We start from the raw sequence: 19275 nt of genomic DNA, 5'->3' as shown, positions 1-19275 counted from the left end.
ATAGACAGAAGGAGAAGCAGGCTCCCTGCGGGGAACCCCTTGTGGGACCCGGTCCGGGACTCTGGGAGTCAAACGCAGATGCTCAACCACTGAACCACCTAGGCATCCCATGATTTCCTGATATCACAACTTGTGCTGGGGGTATAGGGATCTTCAGGAGACTTCTCCAAGAACAAAAGAGCTGATGGGTGCAACTGCATTCCCCTACCCCTGAGCCTGTATATCTGGACACCTGCAGGATTCAGCATGAATACTCTCCATTTAGCTTGCTAACACTTCATGCCTCACCCCAGAATTCTCCTGTGGACCTGTCCACTTCAACACACCCTCAGCAGGAGTCAATCTAAAGCTGTGTCACAAGACTGACAGTGTGCAAGCAGCCCTAACAGGGACTAGCACCACTTCACAATGACTCCTGCCCTGGGGAGAGGGAAAGAAACCACACATACCAGTTTGACTGCAGCCCCAGCAGGGGGCTGGGGCCAGACATCTGTTCTTATCATAAGCTCCACCCATTAACAGCTTTGCAGGGGACAACGTAGGGAGCCTGCCCTGCAGTTCAGTGAGACTGAAGCTCTGGAAAACTGCTGGTCTGAGTAAACTCAAGCCCAAGGTGAGCCCCAGACTGACCTATTAACAACACAGAGACCAAGCCTAGCCACAACAGGCAAAGAGAACCATTGCAGATGACTGGACTAAAGACAAATACAAGTGAGCCACAATAGTAGGGCACAGACAACCCACATAGGAGACACTTGTGAAGCATCAAGTTCTGGGGAACAGGGGACACTGCATTGCAAGGCACAACAGGACCTCTTTTTCAAAAGGTCACTATCGTTAAGAGCAGGATATGTAGCTGACATTCCAAACACACAGAATCAGACACAGAGAATTAGATAAAATAAGGAGATAGAGGAATATGTCCCAAATAAAAGAACAGTACAGTATCAAAACAAGAGAGCTAAATGAAATGCAGATAATATGCCTGGTAGAGAATTTAAAGTAATAGTCATAGAGACACTCACTAAATTTGAGAAAAGAGTGGAGAACCTCCATGGGACACTCAGCAAAGAGAGAACATAAAAAAGAACCAGTCAGAGATGAAGAACTCAATAACTGAAGTTAAAAACACATTGGATAGAAGAGAGGAAACAGAACTCAAGGAGGCAGAAGAATGAGGTCAGTGACCTGGCAGGCAGAGTAACAGAAAGCAATCGAGCTGAATAAGAGGGAGAAAAAAATAATAAAAAAATGAAAATAGATTTAGGGAACTCACAACACCATCAAGCATAATAATATTTGCATAATAGGAATCCCAGAAGAAAGAGAAAAGGGTAGAAAATGTATTTGAAGATATAATAGCTGAAGGCTTCCCAAATCTGAGGAAGGAAACAGAAATCCAGATTTAAGAGGTACAGAGCATCCCCAACAAAATCAACCCAAGGAGGTCCACACCAGACACACAGCAATTAAAAACGGCAAAATGTAGTGGGAAAAAGAATTTTAAAAGCAGCAAGAGAAAAGAAAATAGTCACAAACAAAGGAAACCCCATAACACTAGAAGCTGATTTTAGCAAAAATTTTGTGGTCCAGAAGGGAGTGACAATATATATATTAAGTGCTGAAAAAAACATCTGCAACCACGAATATTCTAACCAACAAGGTTATCATTCAGAATAAAAAGAGAGAAATCGTTTCCCAAACAAAAGTTAAGGGAATTCATCACAGCTAAACCAACCTTAAAAGGAATGTTAAAGGGGAGGCTTTGAGTGAAAAAGAAAGACCATAAGCAGGAGTAAGAAAAGTAAGAAGCAAAAAAGCAGTGAGTCTACAAAAACTAGTCAAGGGATTCATGAAATAAAAAGATGTAAAGTATGTCACCATACACATTAAATGTTTTGGAGAGAGTAAAAATTAAGTGCTTTTAGAATGGATTCAAACTTAAGGGGACCATCAACTTAATATAGACTGCTTTTTGCATAAGATGTTATACGTAAACCTGATGGTAACCACAAATCAAAAACTGGCAACACATATGCAAAAAATAAAGAGAAATTAATCCAAGTAATCCACTAAAGAAATCAGCAAACTGTGAGAGAAGAGAGGTATGTTCTCTCTGTACCTACTTTTTTGAGGGTTTTTATCATGAATGTATGTTGTACTGTCAAACACATTGCATCTACTGACATTATTATTATTATTTTTTAAGATTTTTATTTATTTATTTATGAGAGACACACAGAGAAAGAGAGAGGCAGAGAGACAGGCAGACGGAGAAGCGGGCTCCATGCAGGGAGCCCAACGTGGGACTTGATCCTGGGTCTTTAGGACCACGCCTTAGGCTGAAGGTAGCTCTAAACCGCTGAGCCACCCGGGCTGCCCTATTACTTTTTTAAAGATTTTTATTTATTTATTATTTATTTATTTATTTATTTATTTATTCATTCATTCATTCATTCATTCATTCATTCATGAGAGACACAGAGAGAGAGAGATGCAGAGGCACAGGCAGAGGGAGAAGCAGGCTCCATGCAAGGAGCCTGACATGCGACTCGACCCCAGGTCTCCAGCATCATGCCCTGGGCTGAAGGCAGTGCTAAACTGCTGAGCCACCCAGGCTGCCCTCTACTGAAATTATTACATAGGTTTTATCCTTTCTTTTATTGATGTGATGTATGGTATTGATTGATATGTGAATATTAAACCACCACTGCATCCCAGGGAATAATATCCTACTTGATTATGGTGAATGATTTTTTAATGTATTGTTGGATTCTGTTTGCTAATATTTTGTTAAGGATTTTGGCATCTATATTCATCAGAAAAAATGAATGGCCTGTAGTTCTCTTTCTTTTTCTTTCTTTCTTTCTTTACTTTCTTTACTTTTCTTTTTTTTTTTTTTTTTGGTAGTGTCTTTATCTGGTTTTGGTAGTAGGTTAATAATGGCCTCATAAAATGAACTTGGAAGCTTTTCTTCCTTTCTTTTTTGGAACAGTTTGAGAAGAACAGGTATTAAGTCTTTAATGTTTGATAGAATTTGCCTGTGAAGCCATCTGGCCCTGGGCTTTTATTCAAACCCAGACCTTTACCAAAGTCCTTGCTCTTAACCTGTATCATATACATAGACAAGAATATGCTGTGGATAGCAATATATAAATGTTGTGAGACAGGAAGAATATTCAAGCTTCACCCTTCGCATTCATATCTTCATCCAAGTCCATTATACTTAAATGAAAAGGCCCCATTTCACATACTTGAGGATCTTCTGGGGCTTCTTATCAGTAAAATTTTCCTACGATGGTGGAGTTTTTTTTTTTTTAATCAAAAGAAGAAGTTAGAAATGGAAATGATAGTGAATAGTTTTCCCTCTCTGTCTAGACAAATGCATTTCTCTTAACAGCTCTCTTGAATCTTGGTGAAGATAGAGACTCTAGAATGAGTAAAACTGGTACTCTTCCCAACACCTGCTCTCACTGTATGAGGACTAGGGATAATCAGAGAAGTAGATCTTAATATGCATCACATGCTTCACTAGACTGGCATTGTTCCAGACAAATAAATTACTTGACTACAGAAAGGGCAGTTATATTGAAATTTCAACTAAACAGTAACAACGATAATGGGAAAAAATAACAATATTAATAACTATGGATTTGTGGGCTTACTAAATTGTTCAGAAATGTGAGATCCACAACTCTGATGTGTCTGCTGTCCAATGCTTGATTTGTGGTATAGATCAAAAACTTTTCCCTGGGTGGCTCAGTTGGTTAAGCATCTGCCTTTGGCTCAGGTCATGGTCCCAAGACCCTGGAATGGAGCCCCACATCAGGCTCTCTGCTCAGTGGGGAACCTGTTTCTCCCTCTCCCCCTGCTTACCGCTCCCCCAATTTGTGCTCTGTCTCTGTGTCAAATAAGTAAATAAAATCTTTTTTAAAAAATTTTCTCGGGGGATCCCTGGGTGGCTCAGTGGTTTAGCACCTGCCTTTGGCCCAGGGCATGATCCTGGAGACCCCAGGATCGAGTTCCACATCAAGTTCCCTGCATGGAGCCAGCTTCTCCCTCTGCCTGTGTCTCTGCTTCTCTCTCTCTCTGTCTCTCATGAATAAATAAATCTTAAAAAAAAGCTTTTCCCTGAAAAATCATGTGAAATTTACATACAGTGAAATTCACAGAACCCAATTTTTTATTGTCCATTTGGTCAGGGACTAATTGCCATATTAAAATCACCCTCTGTCAGCTATTTTTTTTCTAATGTATATTGGTTTCTTATTTAATCAGACTTATACATTTTATTTCCATTGAATATGGAATTCTAATTCCTTATTATTTAACCTTAACTCAAATCTTACCCTCTCTTTTAATAAATTAGGAATACTAGTAAAATATTATTTCTAATTATCAGTACATTCCTCTCTCTTCTTTCATCTGACAGGTGAGACATACAATCACTCAATCTTCATGCAAAGATATATGATGATGTAATACAGATTTTACAGAATACTGTGTATGTTATTTCTATTACGTAATTCATTTTAGTGTTTCCATCCATCAAAATATAGCATTCATATGAAATTTCTCTAATAATTTTTTTGCCTCTTATGTACAGACATATATATATGAAGTAACTGTCTTACAACATGTAATAGGTTGACTTATTTATTTGTATGTGAGGATTTATACAGTGATTTGTCTCCAAAGAGCAACTGAAATAATTTTTAAAAATGGAAAACATAAAAATTTTAATGTGAAGACTACAGGGAAGGCTTTAATTAAGGAGAAGCCTGACATATTTTCCTGATAATGACAACACAGACATTGTTAAATTTCTTTGCGAGGACAATGAGAAAAAAGATAGGAAGGTGCTTTTATAAAGTCATTGTTATTATTACTCAAGTCAATGAGTTGTTAAGTACAAGCTTAATTATGACCTATGTTCATCATCTTGATACTTAATAATGCACCAGATGCACTTTTCCTGCTTTGTCAATTGCCTGATCTATCAGTTGACTGAGTGTTCCCTGCCAAATGTGACTGTCTTCAATCTCCAGAGGAGATAGTTGGTTTACCCACATCTAGACTTCATCATTTTCTTCTCAAAATATTTTTTTTCCCTGAGAAAGGTTCCATCAGAAATTAGGTCGGAAATTTGTTGTTTACTCACCACATCTTAGGTCAGAAGAAACAAAGGACACAATATCTCATCTTGATAAATGATTGAGATATGTCAGATGACATACTAATTTTAAAAGTTAAACAGTTATTTTTGACCTGGAGTCTTTCCAGAAGATTCACTAGCTGCAGGAGCTAATGAAATGATTGTATCCTACATAGGTACAGCAAAGGAGCACAACTAATTGAAATGCTGTTCTGCAACTAACAATTCCTTGAAAGTCTTCCATTTATTTCTCAGAAAATATGAGCTCAAATTGAATAAAAAATTGTATTTTTTTAAAGATAGAGATTATAAAAAGGAGTAATGTAGAATCTTATAAATGGAAAGATATAAATAATTATTTTAAATTCTAAACTATCCTTTTGCTAATGAAGAATACATTTCTCCAATTTTCAAAGAGTAAAAATTGATATTAAATTCCAATTTACTTACCAATTGAATTATCCTTCAGCTACTTCATGTACTCATTATTTTTTATCTTTGGTTTTCATAGGAAAATTTAGATCACAGTTTACATAAAACAACAACCTTACAATTTTTTGTTTTGTTTTGCTTTAGTTAGGTATTCTTTACTCAAAACTCAAGAGTTAGTGGCCAGTATTGTACTGACAAATATGGCCACACACACACACACACACACACACACACACACACACACACCCCTACAACTTGAAAACTGAGCTTCTGTAAGGCCCCTTAGCCATCTGTCCATAGAAGAAATCAGTAATTTGATAGGCTTTGTCTTATAGACTGACCATCTGCAATCCTGGTAACACTACTTAAGCTCTGAGATACCAGTGGGATATTTGTTCAAATGTACTTTATCAGGTGATCCAGTGTTTCATGTTTTCAACTATTTTAAAAGTAAATAAAAGGGAAACCTTGGCTATATTGGGAGAAATTTTCTTTTTTTTAATTTTTTATTGGTGTTCAATTTACTAACATACAGAATAACCTCCAGTGCCCGTCACCCATTCACTCCCACCCTCCGCCCTCCTCCCCTTCTACCACCCCTAGTTCGTTTCCCAGAGTTAGCAGTCTTTACGTTCTGTCTCCCTTTCTGATATTTCCCACACATTTCTTCTCCATTCCCTTATATTCCCTTTCACTATTATTTATATTCCCCAAATGAATGAGAACATATAATGTTTGTCCTTCTCCGACTGACTTACTTCACTCAGCATAATACCCTCCAGTTCCATCCACGTTGAAGCAAATGGTGGGTACTTGTCATTTCTAATAGCTGAGTAATATTCCATTGTATACATAAACCACATCTTCTTTATCCATTCATCTTTCGTTGGACACCGAGGCTCCTTCCACAGTTTGGCTATCGTGGCCATTGCTGCTATAAACATCGGGGTGCAGGTGTCCCAGCGTTTCATTGCATTTGTATCTTTGGGGTAAATCCCCAACAGTGCAATTGCTGGGTCGTAGGGCAGGTATATTTTTAACTCTTTGAGGAACCTCCACACAGTTTTCCAGAGTGGCTGCACCAGCTCACATTCTTTTCAAGCAGAATGATCCAAGTAAACACTTCTGAAGATTATATCTGGATGCATACAATTTGACATTGTGCATTTCTACAAAAATGTGAGATTAGTTGAAGATATCAATCAACAAATAGGGATTATGAAAAGTCACTTTCAACAAATACATAAGTTGACTTTGATATAGTCACACAATTAATAGAATTTTGGATAAAATATTAAATAATTTTAGATCTTCAAAATTAACATAAATTAACATAATTAATTATAGTAAATTTAATCCCAGAGCTGAAATAAGGTTGCCTATGCCAGGCTATCAAATATATAGCTAGCACAAGCAGAATGTGGTAGAGAACAAAATTAAAAGATAACTTCATAAAGAGTTCCATGGCAAAAGTCATTTCTACAAATTGTAGAAAGAACTATTAGTTTCTTCTTATAAATATATGGTAAGAATATTTACTTCATTTAAATTATGAAAGGCCACCCATTCATGAAGGCTATCCATCAAATATTTAATTCAGTATAAGGCATATTTTACAAAGGTACATTTTATGTCTAATATCCAATTCAATATTACAAAAATGCCTTAGTGTCCCTCAACCTTATAAACTTCATATTCAAGAATGAATCTGATGTCACTGTTTGTTCTTCATAAAAACAAGAAACACAGATAGTTCAAATAACCCAAACTTGCTTCTTCTAATATTAGGTCTTATAGAATCACTGCAGCAATTATGGCTACAATAATCCTGCTAACTATAGAGAGTTACCATGGGCTAGCAGATACCTATATCCAGTAGATAATGTAGAGAAGAGCAGAGAGTAAACACCTATTCTTCAGGATCAGTGCTCACTAACCCTGGAGTCCTTCCTAGCAATTCTCCGACCTCTTCCACTCTACATCTGGCCTTCTTTACTTGTCTCTAACCTAAGCCAAGTTCCCTGGAGGTTACTCTTTGTCTCCTAAATCTTTTACATACAGCTCTCTCCTTCAACTAGATTCCCTATTGAACTCTCTTGTCTTGGCCATCTTGCCCAAATGCCAGTAAACTCGCAGGATGATAGTCTGTGTCTTGTCTCTCCTCCTAGATTTGAAGTTCCTCCAGGGGTATACATGGTATTTTATGCTTCACTGTGATACTCTACAAAGTATTTTGATAATTTGATAATTAAACAGTAAGTTTACATTAAGTTGATCCTAGGGCCATCCAGTTTCAACATAAAATTCATCGGACTGGATCAGAGTCAGATTTTAATTTACATGGTTTATTGGAGTTGGCTGTCTGAAGAGTTGTGTGGATAAAGACTGAGCAGCAGTATCTGCTGTGTGTGTAGGACGTGAGAATGATAACACACACATATTTGTGATCTTAGCATGAATTCAATGCAATGAGTTGCAGCTTCTCATCTAAATGTTTTCGAAAGATTTTGCAGAAGTTATCTTGGATGAACTTTTATAACAAATATGTGCTCTTGGTCATGCTCTGTTTCAGTATTGGTCAAATGAGTATTTATTTATTTCCTTTAGACCGATGGGGTCAGACTCTGTCCAGGAGTCTGGAAAATGCTCTGGGCATAGCACAAAATGAATGCTTTCTTTTGGGATGCAGGCTTTTAGGATTGCATAATACTATTCTTTATAAAAATTACCCCACTCCCAATTTGTAACGATAGGCCATGTAAAATGATATTCAGCCTCCACAAAAGACTGACTCTCCATGGTTCCAGACTTTAGTAGTAACAACCATAACAATGAGAATTTCCTGATTCAGAATACAGTGTTCTAATTTTCAGAGTAAAAATTAATATTAAATTCCATATTTTCTTACCAAGTGAATCACTCTTCCACTACTTTAGGTGCTCATCATTGTTTTATTGATTCCTTGCTTCAAGTTTCATTTTATCATATTAAATAGCAATTATTGACGTTTTTATGACTTCTAATAAAACTGGAGGCCAAAGCAAGTGGACTCACTTGCAAAAATTCTGAAAGTAAAATCAGTAGTATTTCACCCTTTCAGAACTTCCTAATCCCAGATACACTAAAGGAATCTGAGTGTCACTCACTAAATGTGAGGCTTGGGCTCTTATCTCTCCATCTCACATCCTCCAGCTGCACCAACAGTTAAAGCCAATCTTGATAAAAGTTCTTTATTACTGTGTTCTCATTACAAAACACCATACTCTACACAAAAAGCTAAGAAGTCAGGCAAGCAAAAAAAAAAAAAAAAAGTCAGCCAAGTTACCATTTGCCTTTCATCACTGTCTTAAATCTTGGAAGTTTAGATTTCAGAAGACCAAACAGTACTCCATTTGGAATTATAAAGCATTATGAAACCAACTCCATTACCTAGGAAAATAAAAGCTAATGTGATAATTGCCTACCTGTGCCAAATGACTACAGGTGCCTTAATTTCACTCAATTTATGTTTAGGACCTCTCAGCTGCTATTTCTCAAGAGTTGCTGAGAAACAGTTTTTACTAAATCTACAGAGCATTTTTAAAAAGGTGTAATTTTCCTCCTACAACATAGAATATAAAGAAGCTAGCTAATCAAAATCAGGTTCTTTACTAATGTAAAAGTGATACAAACAATATTAAACATAAGAAGTTTTATTCTTGGAGAAAAACTTATAGAAAAACAAAAACATAAAAAGTATAAAAAGTAACCACGGAAATTTATTTTATAAAATATTAATAGAATATAAAAACAAATGGGATTAGCCTGTACTGTGGAATGGTAAATGGACTGAACAAAATATTATGTTCCATTTTCTATTATCTACACTCATCAAATTGTGCAAAATGCTGGCCTATGTTAGATGTTCCCATCTGTAAAAAAACAAAAACAAAAAAAAAGACTTCACACTTTTCAATGCCCTTTCTTCTTTTCTTTTTGATAGGCACAAAGCTTCATATATATAATTTGCTTATTTTTCTGTTAATGGTTTCTACACATCAGTGTAAAACTGTAATGATTTGATCTTTTTTAAAGGTCAAAGGCAGGCGCCAAACCGCTGCGCCACCCAGGGATCCCAAAGGTGTACTGCTTTTTGAAAGAACTTTTAAAGAAAAATTTTCATTTGTTTATGAGGGAGCTGGCACAAGAAGTTTAGAAAGATTAGGCATGGAGATTTAAAGAGAGACCAGCTGGAATGTTGCAGTGAGAAGAGTTCGCGCTTCTATCCAGGTAGGAAGACAGGGGAAAAAGAAATAAAGAAACAAAAGGCCTCCAAGGGGGAGGGGCCCCGCGAGGAGCCAGGCTGAGGCCGGGGCGAGTGTCCCCAGGACAGGAGAGCCCCGTCCCGGAGAAGCAGGAGCTGCACCAACCTTCCCGGGCGGAAAGGGGCTCGCAGGGAGTTGGAGCAGGACCTGGGAGGGCGGGGATGCCCTCGGGCTCCCGGGGACACTAACAGACACCTGCGCCCCGGGAGAGCGCGCCAGGAGCAGCTCGGAGGGGCTCGGGGGCAGCTCTGCGGAGGGGGCTGCGGGGCGGGAGCGCGAATTCCAACAGCGCAGACCGGGAGGACAGGGCGCCGGGACACAGCCCAGGATCCGGCCTCCCCCCGGGACACGCAGAGGCCGGGAGGGCCCAGGACAGCAAGGACGCTCCTGCCCCGAGCTGAGCAGATCAGTGGCCCCGCCCGGAGCCTCCAGGCCCTGCAGACGGAGAGCTTCAGAGTTCCTGTGGGGGCTGATCCAGGGCTCTAGAGCTGCCGCAGCCACTGGGGTTGTTCCTCCTGCGGCCTCACGGGGTAAACAACCCCCACTGAGCCCTGCACCAGGCAGGGGGCAGAGCAGCTCCCCAAGTGCTAACACCTGAAAATCAGCACAGCAGGACCCTCCCCCAGAAGACCAGATAGACGGACCAGTTTCAGGGGAAGTCAAGGGACTTAAAGTATACAGAATCAGAAGATACTGCCCCGTGTTTTTTTTTTTTTTTTTTTTTGATTTCTGATTGCTTCCCCCAACCTTCTTTTTCACCTTTTTTTCTTTTTCTTTCTCTTTTTCTTCTCTTTTTTTCCTTTCTTTCTTCCTTTTTTCTTTTCCTTCCTTCTCTCTCTCTCTTTTTCTCCTTTTCCCAATACAACTTGTTTTTGGCCACTCTGCACTGAGCAAAATGACTAGAAGGAAAAACTCACCTCAAAAGAAAGAATCAGAAACAGTCCTCTCTCCCACAGAGTTACAAAATCTGGATTACAATTCAATGTCAGAAAGCCAATTCAGAAGCACTATCATACAGCTACTGGTGGCTCTAGAAAAAAAGCATAAAGGACACAAGAGACTTCATGACTGCAGAATTTAGATCCAATCAGGCAAAAATTAAAAATCAATTGAATGAGATGCAATCCAAACTAGAAGTCCTAACGACGAGGGTTAACGAGGTAGAAGAACCAGTGAGTGACATAGAAGACAAGTTGATGGCAAAGAGGGAAACTGAGGAAAAAAGAGACAGACAATTAAAAGACCATGAAGACACATTAAGGGAAATAAACGACAGCCTGAGGAAGAAAAACCTACGTGTAATTGGGGTTCCCGAGGGCGCTGAAAGGGCCAGAGGGCCAGAATATGTATTTGAACAAATCTTAGCTGAAAACTTTCCTAATCTGGGAAGGGAAACAGGCATTCAGATCCAGGAAATAGAGAGACCCCCCCCCCTAAAATCAATAAAAACCGTTCAACACCTCGACATTTAATAGTGAAGCTTGCAAATTCCAAAGATAAAGAGAAGATCCTTAAAACAGCAAGGGACAAGAAATCCCTGACTTTTATGAGGAGGAGTATTAGGGTAACAGCAGACCTCTCCACAGAGACCTGGCAGGCCAGAAAGGGCTGGCAGGATATATTCAGAGTCCTAAATGAGAAGAACATGCAAGCAAAAATACTTTATCCAGCAAGGCTCTCATTCAAAATGGAAAGAGAGATAAAGAGCTTCCAAGACAGGCAGGAACTGAAAGAATATGTGACCTCCAAACCAGCTCTGCAAGAAATTTTAAGGGGGACTCTTAAAATTCCCGTTTAAGAAGAAGTTCAGTGCAACAATCCACAAAAACAAGGACTGAATAGATATCATGATGACACTAAACTCATATCTTTCAATAGTAACTCTGAACGTGAATGGGCTTAATGACCCCATAAAAAGGCGCAGGGTTTCAGATTGGATAAAAAAGCAGGATCCATCTATTTGCTGTCTACAAGAGACTCATTTTAGACAGAAGGACACCTACAGCCTGAAAATAAAAGGTTGGAGAACCATTTACCATTCAAATGGTCCTCAAAAGAAAGCAGGGGTAGCCATCCTTATATCAGATAAAATAAAATTTACCCCGAAGACTGTAGTGAGAGATGAAGAGGGACACTATCTCATACTTAAAGGATCTATCCAACAAGAGGACTTAACAATCCTCAATATATATGCCCCGAATGTGGGAGCTGCCAAATATTTAAACCAATTAATAACCAAAGTGAAGTAATACTTAGATAATAATACACTTATACTTGGTGACTTCAATCTAGCTCTTTCTACCCTCGATAGGTCTTCTAAGCACAACATCTTCAAAGAAACGAGAGCTTTAAATGATACACTGGACCAGATGGATTTCACAGATATCTACAGAACTTTGCATCCAAACTCAACTGAATACACATTCTTGTCAAGTGCACATGGAACTTTCTCCAGAATAGACCACATACTGGGTCACAAATCGGGTCTGAACCAATACCAAAAGATTAGGATCGTCCCCTGCATATTCTCAGACCATAATGCTTTGAAATTAGAACTAAATCACAACAAGAAGTTTGGAAGGACCTCAAACACGTGGAGGTTAAGGACCATCCTGCGAAAAGATGAAAGGGTAAACCAGGAAATTAAGGAAGAATTAAAAAGATTCATGGAAACTAATGAGAATGAAGATACAACCTGTCAAAATCTTTGGGATGCAGCAAAAGCAGTCCTAAGGGGGAAATTCATCGCAATACAAGCATCCATTCAAAAACTGGAAAGAACTCAAATACAAAAGCTAACCTTACCCATAAAGGAGCTAGAGAAAAAACAGCAGATAGATCCTATACCCAACAGAAGAAGAGAGTTAATTAAAATTCGAGCAGAACTCAATGAAATTGAGACCAGAAGAACTGTGGAACAGATCAACAGAACCAGGAGTTGGGTCTTTGAGAGAATTAATAAGATAGATAAGATAAACCGTTAGCCAACCTTATTAAAAAGAAGAGAGAGGAGACTCAAATTAATAAAATCATGAATGAGAAAGGAGAGATCACTACCAACACCAAGGAAATACAAACGATTTTAAAAACATATTATGAACAGCTATACGCCAATAAATTAGGCAATCTAGAAGAAATAGACGCATTCCTGGAAAGCCACAAACTACCAAAACTGGAACAGGAAGAAATAAAAAACCTGAAAAGGCCAATAACCAGGGAGGAAATTGAAGCAGTCATCAAAAACCTCCCAAGTCAGAAAAGTCCAGGGCCAGATGGCTTCCCAGGGTAATTCTATCAAACGTTTAAAGAAGAAATCATACCTATTCTACTAAAGCTGTTTGGAAAGATAGAAAGAGATGGAGTACTTCCAAATTCGTTCTATGAGGCCAGCATCACCTTAATTCCAAAACCAGACAAAGACCCCACCAAAAAGGAGAATTACAGACCAATATCCCTGATGAACATGGATGCAAAAATTCTCAACAAGATACTAGCCAATAGGATCCAACAGCACATTAAGAAAATTATTCACCATGACCAAGTAGGATTTATCCCCCGGGACGCAAGACTGGTTCAACATTCATAAAACAATCAATGTGATTCATCATATCAGCAAGAGAAAAACCAAGAACCATATGATCCTCTCATTAGATGCAGAGAAAGCATTTGACAAAATACAGCATCCATTCCTGATCAAAACTCTTCAGAGTGTAGGGATAGAGGGAACATTCCTCGACATCTTAAAAGCCATCTATGAAAAGCCCACAGCAAATATCATTCTCAAAGGGGAAGCACGGGGAGCCTCTCCCCTAAGATCAGGGACAAGACAGGGATGTCCACTCTCACCACTGCTATTCAACATAGTACTAGAAGTCCTAGCCTCAGCAATCAGGCAACAAAAAGAAATAAAATGCATTCAAATTGGCAAAGAAGAAGTCAAACTCTCCCTCTTCGCCGATGACATGATACTCTACATAGAAAACCCAAAAGCCTCCACCCCAAGATTGCTAGAACTCATACAGCAATTTGGTAGTGTGGCAGGATACAAAATCAATGTCCAGAAATCAATGGCATTTCTATATAGTAACAATGAGACTGAAGAAAGAGAAATTAAGGAGTGAATCCCATTTACAATTGCTCCCAAAAGCATAAGATACCTAGGCATAAACCTCACCAAAGAGGTAAAGGATCTATACCCTAAAAACTATAGAACACTTCTGAAAGAAATTGAGGAAGACACAAAGAGATGGAAAAATATTCCATGCTCATGGATTGGCAGAATTAGTATTGTGAAAATGTCAATGTTCCCCAGGGCAATTTACACGTTTAATGCGAATCCCTATCAAAATACCATGGACTTTCTTCAGAGAGTTAGAACAAATTATTTTAAGATTTGTGTGGAATCAGAAAAGACCCCGAATAGCCAGGGGAATTCTAAAAAAGAAAACCATATCTGGGGCATCACAATGCCAGATTTCAGGTTGTACTACAAAGCTGTGGTCATCAAGACAGCGTGGTACTGGCACAAAAACAGACACATAGATCAATGGAACAGAATAGAGAACCCAGAAGTGGACTCTGAACTTTATGGTCAACTAATATTCAATAAAGGAGGAAAGACTATCCATTGGAAGAAAGACAGTCTCTTCAATAAATGGTGCTGGGAAAATTGGACATCCACATGCAGAAGAATGAAACTAGACCATTGTCTTACACCATACACAAAGATAAACTCAAAATGGATGAAAGATCTAAATGTGAGATAAGATTCCATCAAAATCCTAGAGGAGAACACAGGCAACACCCTTTTTGAACTTGGCCACAGTAACTTCTTGCAAGATACATCCAGGAAGGCAAAAGAAACAAAAGCAAAAATGAACTATTGGGACTTCATCCAGATAAGAAGCTTTTGCACAGCAAAGGATACAGTCAACAAAACTAAAAGACAACCTACAGAATGGGAGAAGATATTTGCAAATGACCTATCAGATAAAGGGCTAGTTTCCCAGATCTGTAAAGAATTTATTAAACTCAACACCAAAGAAACAAACAATCCTATCATGAAATGGGCAAAAGACATGAAGAGAAATCTCACAGAGGAAGACATAGACATGGCCAACAAGCACATGTGAAAATATTCTGCATCACTTGCCATCAGGGAAATACAAATCAAAACCACAATGAGATACCACCTCACACCAGTGAGAATGGGGAAAATTAACAAGGCAGGAAACCACAAATGTTGGAGAGGATGTGGAGAAAATGGAACCCTCTTGCACTGTTGGTGGGAATGTGAACTGGTGCAGCCACTCTGGAAAACTGTGTGGAGGTTCCTCAAAGAGTTAAAAATAGACCTGCCCTATGACCCAGCAATTGCCCTGCTGGGGATTTACCCCAAGACACAGATGCAATGAAACACTGGGACACCTGCACCCTGATGTTTCTAGCATCCTTGTCCACAGTAGCCAAAGTGTGGAAGGAGTCTCGGTATCCATCGAAAGATGAATGGATAAAGAAGATGTGGTTTATGTATACAATGGAATATTACTCAGCCATTAGAAATGACAAATACCTGCCATTTGCTTAGATGTGGATGGAACTGGAGGGTAATATGCTGAGTGAAATAAGTCAATCAGAGAAGGACAAACATTATATGGGCTCATTCATTTAGGGGAATATAAATAATAGTGAAAGGGAATAGAGGGGAAGGGAGAAGAAATGGGTAGGAAATATCAGAAAGGGAGACAGAACAGGAGAGACTCCTAACTCTGGGAAATGAACTAGGGGTGGTGGAAGGGGAGGAGGGTGGGGGTTGGGGGTGACTGGGTGGCGGGCACTGAGGGGGGCACTCGACGGGATGAGTACTAGGTGTTATTCTGTATGTTGGCAAATTGAACACCAATAAAAAACAAATTTATTAGAAAAAAATCTAAAGGTTGGAAAATTATATTCATAGGAAGGAGAGAGAGAACAGATACAAATCAAATTGGTGGTTGTTTCCTTTTTAGGTGTTTGCAAGGGCACTGAATAAATAGCAAGGGATCTCATTAAAACAAGAAGTGTTTGCACACCTACTTGTCTAGGAATAATAGTAATTCAAAAACTTGATTAAGTGTTTTCCATTGGAGTCAGAGGCAGCACCACAAATTCTCTAAACTTATTGAGGCAATAATTTCTTAATACATACCCATATCAAAACATTATGTTGCACACCTTAAACTGACACAATGTTATGTGTCACTTATATCTTAATAAAACTGAAAAAAAAACCCAGATTGCTACATAAAATAAATAATTTAAAGAGCTCTTATATAAGAGTCATAAGACTGAGAAGTCATGGCTACTATTGTATACATCTACACAACTGCACAAAACGTACTCACAAGTTAATTTAATTATCACAAGAACAGTATTCTGTCTCACCCTGTTTCCTGAACACTCTCTTCAAATTAGAGGTGAAGAAACCAAGGACTGGAGAAGTCAAATTCTTAGCCAATGCATTACAGCCAAACAGCTAAATCAAAATTTAACATATGATGATCTCAAACCCATAAATATTCACCTTGGAACAATGCCTCCCTCTCTGAAATATTGGTTCTGTCATTAACAAGCTCCATGACATCAGACAAAATTATTAATTTCTCTGGATCTTAGTTTCCTTCTGTGTAAAATTCTCTGAAGACAGGAATTCCAAGTTCTTTTTTGTTTTATATAAATAATCCATCATTTCTCTGTTAAAAGCATATCATAAAGTCAGAAATAAGGCACATGATTGTACCGTGAAGTCTTTTGTTTTTTAAAGATTTTATTTATTTATTCACGAGAGACACCGAGAGAGAGAAAGAGAGGCAGAGACACAGGCAGAGGGAGAAACAGGCTCCATGCAGGGAGCTCAACGTGGGACTCGATCCGGGGTCTCCAAGATCATGCCCTGGACCAAAGGCAGGTGCTAAACCGCTGAGCCACCCAGACTGCCCACCGTGAAGTCTTTTTAACATAAGTGGTTATTTCCCTCAGAAAAATAAATACCACTTGGAAAATCAATAAATAAGTAATCATTAAATTAATACTTATTGAGGGCTGACTGTGTATCAGAACGATGCCTGTGATTGACATGGAGAATGCAGCAATAAAAAATAAGATTGCTGCCTTCACAGAGCTCAGAGACAACTGGAGGATATAGGCAAGACAAGGATGAAATACAGCATCATGTGTTAGGGCAAGAAACTGCACATGAAAACAGAGCGTGTAATAGAGACCTGGAAGTCAGAACAGATCCCCTGCAAACCAGTGTGGGAATACACCTTCAAGGACTTGAGATTAAATAAACAGACAAACAAGGAAGAGAAGGATGTTTTATACAGAGAGAGCTGCAGATAAACAAATATGAATAAACTAATATCCAGAGCTAATGTGCATATTTAACTATTCAACTTTCCAAAGGTACTCGTAATCGCCATTTAAACCACAAGACCTGATACAGCAAAAGTCATCTGAAATAAATCCAATTCTACATTCGCACAAAATAATTTTCATAGAGGTTAAGTGGCATGACAAAGGCAATCCAGTTGTGCCTGATTCCATCATTAGAAACCTGTGTTTTTTACTTCTAAGCATTGCCACTTTCCCACACATATTTTTCCTTGAAGATCACTAAACACAAAAATGATCCTAGTGCAGAAACACATTTAGGGACACTGGACTACTGAAATAATTACTACTGAGTAATTCAAGAGAAGATACATAAATATAAACTCGGCTGAAGAACCAGATATGAACCTGCTCTAAAGCCATTTGGGAAGCTTCCCTTATTCTATGTTATACCCACATACTAAGGCATCTCAAAGAAGACAATCAAGCCATCAAGAGCACTAAACTGTAAGAGTACAATGAGATTCATTTTACATGAGCAAAAGCGTAATTTTACTTGTGGCTTTGAAATAAATGGTAATTTATGTATTTATATATTTTAATAAGGTATTACCATCCTACAATTTTTAAACCAAAAAGATAAAACAAATGTGAGTCTTCATTACTGACTTTTACATCCTAAGGAAGGATGATCAATAATTCTTTTGAAAGTCCATCACCTGACATTCACTTCTTAATTGCATATCTGGTATAGTGAGAAAAAGCAAATGCCCTTAAGCATGTGGATTTTATATTTAACAAGTGTTTCTCCAGACTTGGCTGGCTTTGAAAAAGGTACAGACCTATAAGTAACATTCTCAATGACAACCAAAATAAAAAAAACAATACTCTAGAGATTAAAGTCCCAAAGAGAACCCTCAAATCACCCAAGAACCTCTTTCTTCCAGGGGAGTCCTGGGTGCAGTCTGGCCTGCCATGAAAGACCCTAGTTTCTCATGGCCTCACCATTACCCCCCAGCCAGGGCAGGAGGCCAGTTTCCTTCACAAGGTGTAAAGCTTAGGATTCTCTAGCATTCCCTTGAGAAATTGATTGTGGTCACCACAAATTTCTACAGGCAGCTGACAGAGGATATAGAATTCCTACCACTAAAAACAGAAATCGTAACTCACACTTCGGCTTTTGTATTCACATGTCACTAAAAATACCAAACATTTTATTTTTAACCAATGACTATATTCTATGTATATGTACATGGGTCTGAATCTATATGCAACACTCAGTGCATAACTAACTTAAGTCCATAACCAATCAACCAAAAATATTTTCAAGGTATAAACTTAAAGTACAACTTGAAAGAGGCCACTTACATTTAACTTATATCCACCTGTCATCTCTGCAGCTGTTCCAGCTCCTACTTCCACAGTGACCAAGGGTGGGCATGGCTGCTTTTCCCTGGTTTTCCCAAAATTTCTCCCAAAAATATGTGCACACAGCAGACTTTTCCAAAGTTTGGTACTTTTATGCCAGAGAATGTTAATAACTTAAAACCAGATTTTAGACAGCTGTGCTTTCTAAAGACTGTGGTTATCCTGCCATGAGAAAGTGTTCACCTCTTAACTGGTAAACACTTTTTGTTTTTAAAGGTTCCAGGGTCCCACTGTGATGCACGGCTCCCTTCTCCAACTCTGATTTCTAGTAACATCTTACACCAAGCATTTTCTCTAACAACTTGTTTCATCTTAGTAGTATAGAGCATATCCTGGTGTCTCTCCTATCCTAAACCAAAGTAGACTATATAGGTATTTTTCTGGAGGAGAAGTTCTTTTTCCAAAAGGAACTCTATGCCAGCTGTTTTTTTTTAAAGGTGAAAATTTTGTCCACTAAAGTAACACACTATTTTAATTAATTTTTAAAAATTATTATGAATGGTGACATTAGCAAGGCAGGTAAAGAAAGACCTAAGATGCGGTATGTCAGTTCTATGAAATTCCTCATTTCACACTTGCTCAACA

At 38.5% G+C, this 19275-nt stretch overlaps 1 long non-coding RNA gene across 3 annotated transcripts in view; it reads right to left on the bottom strand.

The window, feature by feature from the left end:
- Positions 1–6571: 6571 nt before the first annotated feature.
- LOC100685183 overlaps positions 6572–19275 on the bottom strand; it is a 41093-nt gene continuing 28389 nt past the window's right edge. Inside the window, exons 3-4 of one of the 3 annotated variants that reach the window (XR_005373694.1) lie at positions 16454–16622; positions 6572–6756 (exon numbers count right to left, since the gene is read on the bottom strand). This is a non-coding gene — a long non-coding RNA (uncharacterized LOC100685183). Of the gene's footprint in view, positions 6757–10894; positions 10922–16453; positions 16623–19275 lie in introns of those variants that run through there. The other 2 variants (XR_005373693.1, XR_005373695.1) reach the window with 2 other exon arrangements.

The sequence above is a fragment of the Canis lupus genome, chromosome 18, assembly GCF_011100685.1.
Source record: "Canis lupus familiaris isolate Mischka breed German Shepherd chromosome 18, alternate assembly UU_Cfam_GSD_1.0, whole genome shotgun sequence".
Taxonomy (NCBI): domain Eukaryota; kingdom Metazoa; phylum Chordata; class Mammalia; order Carnivora; family Canidae; genus Canis; species Canis lupus.
Note: the sequence above shows the minus strand (reverse complement) of the source record. Positions and strands in the feature narration are given on the sequence as shown.